Genomic DNA, 9,170 nt, shown 5'->3' on the forward strand with positions numbered 1-9,170 from the left:
TGTTGCTTAATTTCCAACCTAAGGAAGTAACTTAGCGTTATAAGGTCTATCATTGAGAAAGTATCGCGATGTTGTAGCTTTGAACTCGGTCACCATCTCCTTCGATGAGCTCATATAGACTATATCGCTCTACATAAATACCGCAGTAAAAATGCCACCATTTTCTTCCACTCATTTCCTTCCATCTTTTTATAGAGTGCTACCTTATTTTCCATTTTCGTGAACAAACCCCAGCTATCTTGGAAGAACTCATCTATCCTAGAGTACCAAGCTCTTGGGGCTGATGCAACCATGAGGCGCTTTCTTTAATGCAGAGACATAGTTTTCCTTGCCTTCTACTTCATACCCTTACGGGTTGAGATCGAACACTTCTTCCTTCAACTCACCATTTAGAAGTTAGGATTTGATGTCCAAATGGTATATCGAGCCATCCTTGCTGAGTGCCGACTATAAAGAATAGATGGATCGTCTCCCTTCGAGTCACAAGAGAGAAAACCTCGATTGAAGTCGATCCCTTCTCTCCGAGTATATCCCTTGGCTACCACTCACGGCCTTCCTGTCTCCAACTGAGTGGATGGTTTCGAAACTCAAACTATGTGATTGTGCAATGGACTCCTTAGCTTGGGCCCTTTTGCTTTTTCGAGTGTGTTAGCAATATAAGGTATGATCTATTTTGGAAATAAGCGAGATTAGCTATTGTTTTGAAAGCTCGTGCATTGTGCATTCCTCTCTAACGGATATTCCAAGTTATAGCATGGCCAAGGATATCCCAAGTTTCCTTTAAAAGTGGGTAACTTGTACACATTTATAAAGAAAATTGTAATAATACAAAATTTTTAAAAATTATACTTGAACTTTTTAAATTTTACTCTATTAGTTCAATATTCATTTACTATTATACTTTCATTTTAGAATTTACACCAATCTAACAAAAATTGTTCTTGCTAATATGTCTTTTTAAAAATAACCCAAAAATAAAATACTTGTAAATAATGAAGACTAGTAAGGAGAGTTTAATTAGTCTTTTTCTTCGGATGTATATATATATATATATATGACAAAGTGAATAAACTACATCAAAGATGTGGACAAAGCGCGAGTTACTCTCTTAACACATCTATATCATCACCACATGTGGCCGAGATTTAAACTCATTTTCCCTAGCGGACATGAACACCCTACATAAACGATTTGATACCAATAGGCCGAGTGGTTGTTGGCCATATGTAAATATATGTACTTATGATATGTGTGTACTCTGATTAGGCGGAACTAGGGGTGCTAAAGGGGGCTAAAAAGCCCCCTCAGTGGTGAGTCGCCCTTGCTAGTGATGTTTATATGAGAAGCTTTGTGGAGTTTGTTCAAGAGAAGCCTTAGATTTCAGTTTGGGAGTCGTTTGTAGGTAGGGAGAGATCTTTAGGGAGGGATAGAGGCAGCTGTCGATCCACCCGGCGTCATGAGGAGATTGGAGCGTAGATTATTGGAATTAGAGGAGATGATTTGTGGCGGCTATCTCATTCGATAAAACCAAACCCTAGAGCCTTGCATTCAATCTTGATCATCCATCATTATTTAAATGAAATTGATGGTTGATAGGACCTTTCAATCTTGACCACTCATCATTAATGTTTTAAATAAAATCAATGGTTGATAGAACCTTTCAATGACGGATCATTCATTAGTAATATTTAAATAAAATCAATGGTTGATAAAACTTTTCAATATGAACCATTCATTATTAATTTTTATTGAAAATCAATGGTTGAAACAAATATTAGATTTGTGTTAGTTTTAGAAATAAATCTCAATCTATTCAAAAGACTCAAGTCTTTAATAAGAAACTTGAAGTTTAAAAACCCCAGTTGTTATCAATTATTCCTTTTTAGTCACATGCCTACTAAATGCGATGCGACACTAGTGGCAGTTCTGGTTAAAAAGTGCATAAATAGTTATTTTTATATTTTTCAGAGTGTATATATATCATTATGGTTTGTTTTAATTAATCTATTATCGCGGTATTTTTAGAGTAAAAGTGATAAACAAAATATGAGGAGAAAAAGAATGAATGTTGTGTACGCGAAGATTGAAACCAACCCATATAAATACAAAGAAAGATGCATCACGAGGAGTATGTATACTCAAAGGTATATATGTATAAAGTGTCTCGAGTAATATGTATAAAGAATATATTACTCTAACATGCCCCTCAAACTCACGGTGGAGTAATAAGCCAGGAGTTTGTCAACTAGCCCTGAAACCAGGCGATGATATGCCTTGAGTGAAAAGATCGATGAGTTCTTTGTGTCAGAGCAACATAAGGAGAGAATATCTGCAAGCGAAGATAATGATGGTGAAGACAAAGTAAAGGCGATCTCAAAGATGCTTTTATGCGTTCATGAAATACATGATTAGCGGCGATTTTAATGGCACTTTGGTTTGTCACGATTATATAGGAGTAGGAGCAAAAGACGCGGAGACACCAAAAGTCTATCAAAAATCTGTCGCCAACCAAAAAGAACCTCCTTAGCGTTAGAAGACATATCACCATACTCAACCTCGGCCGAGTAGAAATTAGATTGTTTCTTGCTTTTCCAAGAGATAAAGAGAATCTCAAGAAAAAAATGCGAGAAACTAGTAGTGAAACGTTGATCGAGGCATCACACCTGACCCGGCATCCGCAATGGGCGGCGCAGCTTCGAGGAGAGGCGTGGCGGAGAAAAGTAAAGAGAGATATAATGCCACGAGGATAATGGAGAACTCGTAGAGAGGCAGTAATGAGTAGAGTGAGGGAGTACTCCTGGCCGACTAAGAACACGAAAACAACATATGCAATATCGAGACGAAGTAATGGTCCGAGATGAGACAAGAGCACCAACAAGTACATGATAGCCGAGTGGGATCGAGGGCAAGGTTCACCATCGGGAAAGAGGAGAGTCGGTGATGAAGCTCGATAGGAGTAGAGGTAGTATGGAGATCGGGTGATGTCGACTCGCTAAAAATGTTGAGATATGTACTATACGTTAAGACACTAAGTAACCTCGAGAGAGAATAAGCAACCTCGAAGACCAAGAAAGTAACGATAGGGCCAAAGCCACGCTATATGGCATGGATGCGTGCGGTGGATGGTAAGCACGAGAAAGAAGATTAACGAGAGGAAGGATAATGCGGAAGCTAAAACAAAAAGCAACATGAGGGAGGCGGGGAGGTCGAGGGCTGAGGGTGAGATTGTGATGGCTGGCACTCTTCGTTGCTAAAAGCTTGAACGCTAACTCTTCATATGACCAGGAGGCTTGCGGTAATGACGGATAATAGAAGGCGAGAAGAGGTTGATGGGCGGTCTTTGGCGGTGAGTGCGAGGAAGGGCGGAGGGTACTCTAGTGGAACATGGAGATGTCACAGCCAGAGCGTGTTAGTGAGGGATAAGGCGATGGAGATAATGTCTTTGAGACGGGTTTCTTCGACAATAACATTGCAAATGATATCATCAATGATGGAAGGGGTCGATTAAGCAATTGATTACTGAAACGACCTCAAAATCGGGATGGAGATGCATCGAGAAATTGAAGGTCTGCGTTGTATGTGGCGAGGCCGGTGTGAGTTTTTGCAACATGTGCATGTTAGGCAAGTGGACTTCTCAAATGAATCAATTTGGCCACGAGGGGACCCGCGGGTCGTTGACATACTCTCACGATGAAACATTTGCGTTCTTTGGATGTGAGTAAGATCTTGTAAAAATGACATCTTAGCGAGCGAGCTAGAATGCTTTCGAACATATGGGCTAGAGTGTTCCCACATTACATGAGTAGTAGGAAGATGTTCAATTTCCATATGAATATCAATCTCACAAGATTGACGGAATAATGGTCAGTGAATACGACGATCGACAAGTGTCCATGATGCATCGAGGGGTGGAAGGTTGGGGAGAATACAGTCGATATGGCCAGAAGTAGAATCCATACCAAGGTAAAACAATGCGAATGTTAGTAAACCATTCTTTGTAGTGGAACCATTTAATTTGATGTGCATTTGGAGCTAGGAAATGAGGAGGCAGAGAAGAAGATGATGCCATAATGTGATAGATGGGAGTAGCGAGGAAACAACAAAAGGATTTTTTAATAGGGATATATTTTAAATAATACTAGATGCTATTAAACAGAATCAGGATTATATATATATATATATAATAATAATAATAATAATAATAATAATAATAATAATAATAATAATAATAGATGCTTGTTAAAGATAATAAAAAGAATCAAAACAAAAGGATTTTTGTTTTGTTTTTGTTTTGTTTTTTGTTGATTTTGTTTTTGTTTTTAATTTAATATATATATATTTAAATAATAATAAATATTATTAAGGATAATAAAAGAATCAAAACAACGGGATAATAACAAAAGCTTGGGACTTGGTATGCTAAAAAGGATCTTTAGCTGTCGAGAATCAAAAGCGAGGAGCACGACTTGGGACTTGAGCTGCATGACTCGTGGGATGGAAAAATGTGGCTACGACTATGGAGTATGGTGAGAAACTCAAAGTGCATTTCATCGGGTGAGCGGAGTTCGCGGAGCGGCGTGACAACGAACATAGAAATCACGGTTGAAGCATAAAGATCATAGCGGACATGTCCCTGCGATTGTCGGAGAACAAACAAAGCTCGAGGAGGATCTTAGTCAATGTTATCAACATTGTCTTGAGAGCAACGTCGCTTCGATTGGATAAGCCAGTCGAGAACAAGGGACCAGATGATGAGATAGAGGCTTGTTTGGAAGCTAACAGGACTGAATGGAACAAAGCTTCAACGAGATAAAACTCGACTAGGAGGCTAGGAGCTAACGAGGCCGGGCCCGAAAACAAGGTTCCGTGAAAGAAAGCTCGTTGGAGAGCTAACAAATACATGGCGGAGGTCGGCCGGCTCGATACCAGTGATAAATAAAATATGAGAGAAAAGAATGAATGTGTGATCATTAGAGTGAAACCAACCCATATAAATACAAGAAAGATGTATACATAACTATGTACAAGAATATATTTCTCTAACAAAAGAATTATTTTTTTGCTAGATGAAAAGTATTTTTACACTTGATTTTTAGCCCTCTTGCCCAATGATTACGATTACTGTGTGTGATATATATATATCCGTCATGGGATTTTGGCATCCCATGGGACATGGCAAAGAGATGGGTTTGACTTTTCCTCAGACAAACATGGTTGCCCTGACAACCAAGCGAGTGATTGACACTAAGGCGTTGCATCGACTTGTTGCATTAAAAAGAGGGGATATCTCTCACCCCGAGTACCAAGTTATGAGCAGGAAAACTATCATATAATTTTAATTTAATTTTGTTTATCAATCCCGAAAAACTTTTGAAAACTTCCGCATCATACGGCTACATTACGAAGCTTGAGTCAAATCGGGCCCTTGTTTGTCAAACTCATGTTTTCGAGACAAAAATCAATTTTACATTGTATCTTGAATTTCAGGGTCTCATATAAAATATTTTTATATTTTAAGAATATGACAACCAACAAGCTACTTCAACTCTTAGCAATACTAATTTGGATGAATAATTCTTTCCTTGATTGTTTCTAAAATATCTTTCTAATCTCATTAGTATTTCTATTACATTTCTATTAAATTTTTCTAGTCTCACTCATCTCTTCTAGTTTTTCTTTTTCAATAAATTTATAATTTATCAATTTTTTATAAAAAAATAAAAAAGTAATAAAAAAATAAACTTATATTATTTTTAAAAATTCAATTAATAGGCATTATAAAATTATATACATATATATATATAAGTAGTCATCATAAGGAGAAAAACTGAAGAAATCAGAAGGTAGTTTCCAATTAATTAAGTTGACCTTTACTCTTGGCAAATGATACAAGCAACTAACTACCACCGTCCCTGGTATGCGCGTGGTTGTTCAATATACCTTTCCTACATTATCACTGCATGTGAAAACTTCCAACTTCCCCAATTCCCATCTTCATCTCTTTCTCTGCAGATCTTCAATCCAATTCAGCCATGCAACAGTCCACACTGTTGTTACCGCTCTTGTTACTCCTCGCCACTAATTCAGCTCGCTCTCAACCTTTTTGACTACCCAGCCGCCAACCTCTCGACCATCTGGACCAACGACGAGTCCTTGAAGCACAACGTCCTCGTACCCGGACGGCTCAACCATCCGCGCACTGCTCCTCCGCGGCAGCTTCGGTCAATCCTTTGCCTTCGGCTTCTACTGCTCCACCTCCTCCTGCACCTCCTTCATCCTCTGCCTCTGCCTCGTCTACACCAACAGTGGCTCTTATATCACCAAGCCCATGCAAGCCCCTCCCCAAGTTCTCTGGTCACCCAACCGCTCCCGTCCTGTTCGAGAGAAAGCCTCTCTTCACCTCACCTCCAATGGTGACCTCATACTCTACGACGCCGACTCCACCGTCGTCTGGTCTACTAACACCTCCGGCCTTGCCGTCTCTGGCCTTAATCTCACTCTCAATGGGAACCTTGTTCTCTTTAACAGGAATAACATCCCGATGTGGCAATCTTTCGATCACCTTACTGACACTCTTGTTGTTGGGCAGTCTCTGAAGCTTGGCCAGCGGCTCACTGCCAACTCCTCCACGACCAACTCGACCGAGAGTTCACTCTACTTCACTCTTCTTTCCGATGGGCTTTCCGCGTTCATTGATTCCAATCCTCCCCAAATGTACTATCACTCCTCGGTGAAAGGAAGCCAGAACATCACGTACAGTAATGGCAGCTTGGTGTTCTCTCCGAATGGTGAATCCATCTCTTTACCCTCAGCGCCATCGATGCAGTACATGAGGTTCGAGTTTGATGGGCATCTGAAGGTTTACTCTTGGACAGACGCTTCTGGATGGAGTATAATCGGCAATGTCTTTGCGGGTTCCATTGTTGATGATTGCGGGTACCCGACCGTGTGCGGTGCGTATGGGATTTGCTCAGGAGGGCAATGCGGCTGCCCGGCAAATGGAAGCACACCTTTCTTTGATCAGGTTGATGGTCGACAACCCAATCTTGGTTGCAAGCTCAAGACTCCTCTTTCTTGCCAAGCTTTACAGAATCATCAGCTCTTGACTCTTAACAACGTTTCCTATTTCAATTATGTGGATTCTAGTGCGAAAATTCATTCAATTAAAACTGAAGCTGCTTGCAAATTGGCTTGTTTGACAAATTGTCCCTGCAAGGCGGCTTTTTTCCAGTATGGTGGTGATATCTCGGATGGTTCTTGTTATCTGCTGACACAGGTCTTTTTCAATGAGGAACAATGTGCCGGATGTTAGTCACTACAATTCATCATCGTATATCAAGGTTCAAGTAAATCCTTCTCCACCTTCTTTGACTACAGGGAGAGATCATCCAATCTTGCAATCATACTAGGATCGGTATTTGGTGGTTTTGGTGGTTGTGTCTCTTGTTGCATGTATTGTTCTTGTTGTTTGGAGGAGAAAGATGGCGTCTGAGTTGGAAGAAGATGATGAGTTTGATCAAGTTCCTGGCATGCCTGCTAGGTTTTTCGTTTGAAGAGTTGAGGAGTGCAACAGAGAATTTCTCGAAAAAAACTCGGTCAAGGAGGGTTTGGTTCTGTATTTGAAGGAGAACTAGCAGATGGTGTGAAGGTAGCAGTGAAACGGCTAGATGAAATTGGACAAGGAAAAAGAATTCTTGGCAGAGGTTCAAAACAATTGGGAGCATTCATCACATCAAGTTGGTGAGATTGATCGGCTTTTGCGCCGAGAAAACTTATCGACTTCTTGTTTATGAGTACATGCCAAATGGATCATTAGACAAATGGATTTTTCATGCCAGTAAAGCTGATGATCTTGACTGGAACACAAGACGTAGGATCATTACTGATATAGCCAAGGGACTGTCATATCTTCATGAAGAATGTAGACAGAGAATAGCTCATTTGGATATCAAACCACAAAACATACTTTTTAGATGAGCATTTCAATGCCAAGGTCTCTGATTTTTGGATTGTCTAAGTTGATTGACAGAGAACAGAGCCAAGTCATGACCAGAATGAGAGGAACACCAGGGTACTTGGCTCCTGAATGGCTGACATCTATAATCACTGAGAAAGTAGACATATATAGTTTTGGTGTTGTTGTAATGGAAATAGTGTGTGGCAGAAAGAATCTTGACTATTCCCAGCCTGAGGAAAGCATGCATCTGGTAAAGGCAGCTACAGAAATTCATTCAGGAAAGCAAAGTGGAGGGATCTGGTTGATAGCCATAGTCATGATATGCAATTGCACAAGAAGGAAGTGGTTGAGATTATTTGGCTTGCAATGTGGTGCTTACAAGCAGATAGCAATAGAAGGCCTTTGATGTCAGAAGTTGTGAAAGTTTTTAGAAGGTTCAATCAGTGTAGAGCATGAACTAGACTTTGATTTCTTGTCCTCAACTCCAGCTGTGGCGCCTAATGCAAAAGTATTGGAGTGATTCAGCTCAATGATGGACTCAGTTTTGTCAGGACCAAGATGAAAGAACTATTTGATCAAATTGGTAATTAAATAGTTCCAACTTGTCTTGTTTCAAGTTGTTGAAAGTTTCATGGTCTCTTTTTTTCGGTGTATTTGTTATAGCTGTGTGCTGTGTTTCTCAAGGCAAATGGATTGCTTTTCGCATGATGTTTCATGTTTGTACTTCATTGGTGGAATATTATACTCTTTTACCAATAAAATAGCTTTGCAACTTGCAAGTTGCAGTTGAATAAAAATTGTTTGTAGGTGGCATTTGTCTCTTTTCTTGTGCATGAGTTTTTGCTATTCAACTTTTTAAATTTTTTTGCAACTCATATGGTAAATAGTTTAAAAATGAAATAATAGTATAGACCACAAAGAATAGTTATAACTGTTGCTAGGGTTTACCACCTAAAACTTGTCTCCATTGATTACATAATCAGAATTGCAGCAAAAATCTTATTAAAACATGCTGTCTTGATAATATGAATGCTTTTGTAGTTCTCCATCTGCAATGCATTTATATAAAATCTATCCATTAAGTACTCATATTCCAAGTAATATTGGATCTTATTGTCAAAATCAAATGTGAAATATTTAAAAATAGAAGGATCACTGATTGTCAGTGTGGTTCGCAGTCTAAATCTTTCATTTTTGATAAAAACGATGAGCT

The 9,170-nt window shown here is 39.3% G+C and overlaps 1 pseudogene; it reads left to right on the forward strand.

The window, feature by feature from the left end:
* The first annotated feature begins 3,298 nt into the window (after nt 1-3,298).
* On the forward strand, nt 3,299-8,477 carry LOC120254602 (annotated as a pseudogene).
* Nucleotides 8,478-9,170: the final 693 nt, after the last annotated feature.

The sequence above is a fragment of the Dioscorea cayenensis genome, unplaced genomic scaffold (genome assembly GCF_009730915.1).
Source record: "Dioscorea cayenensis subsp. rotundata cultivar TDr96_F1 unplaced genomic scaffold, TDr96_F1_v2_PseudoChromosome.rev07_lg8_w22 25.fasta BLBR01000527.1, whole genome shotgun sequence".
Taxonomy (NCBI): Eukaryota; Viridiplantae; Streptophyta; class Magnoliopsida; order Dioscoreales; family Dioscoreaceae; genus Dioscorea; species Dioscorea cayenensis.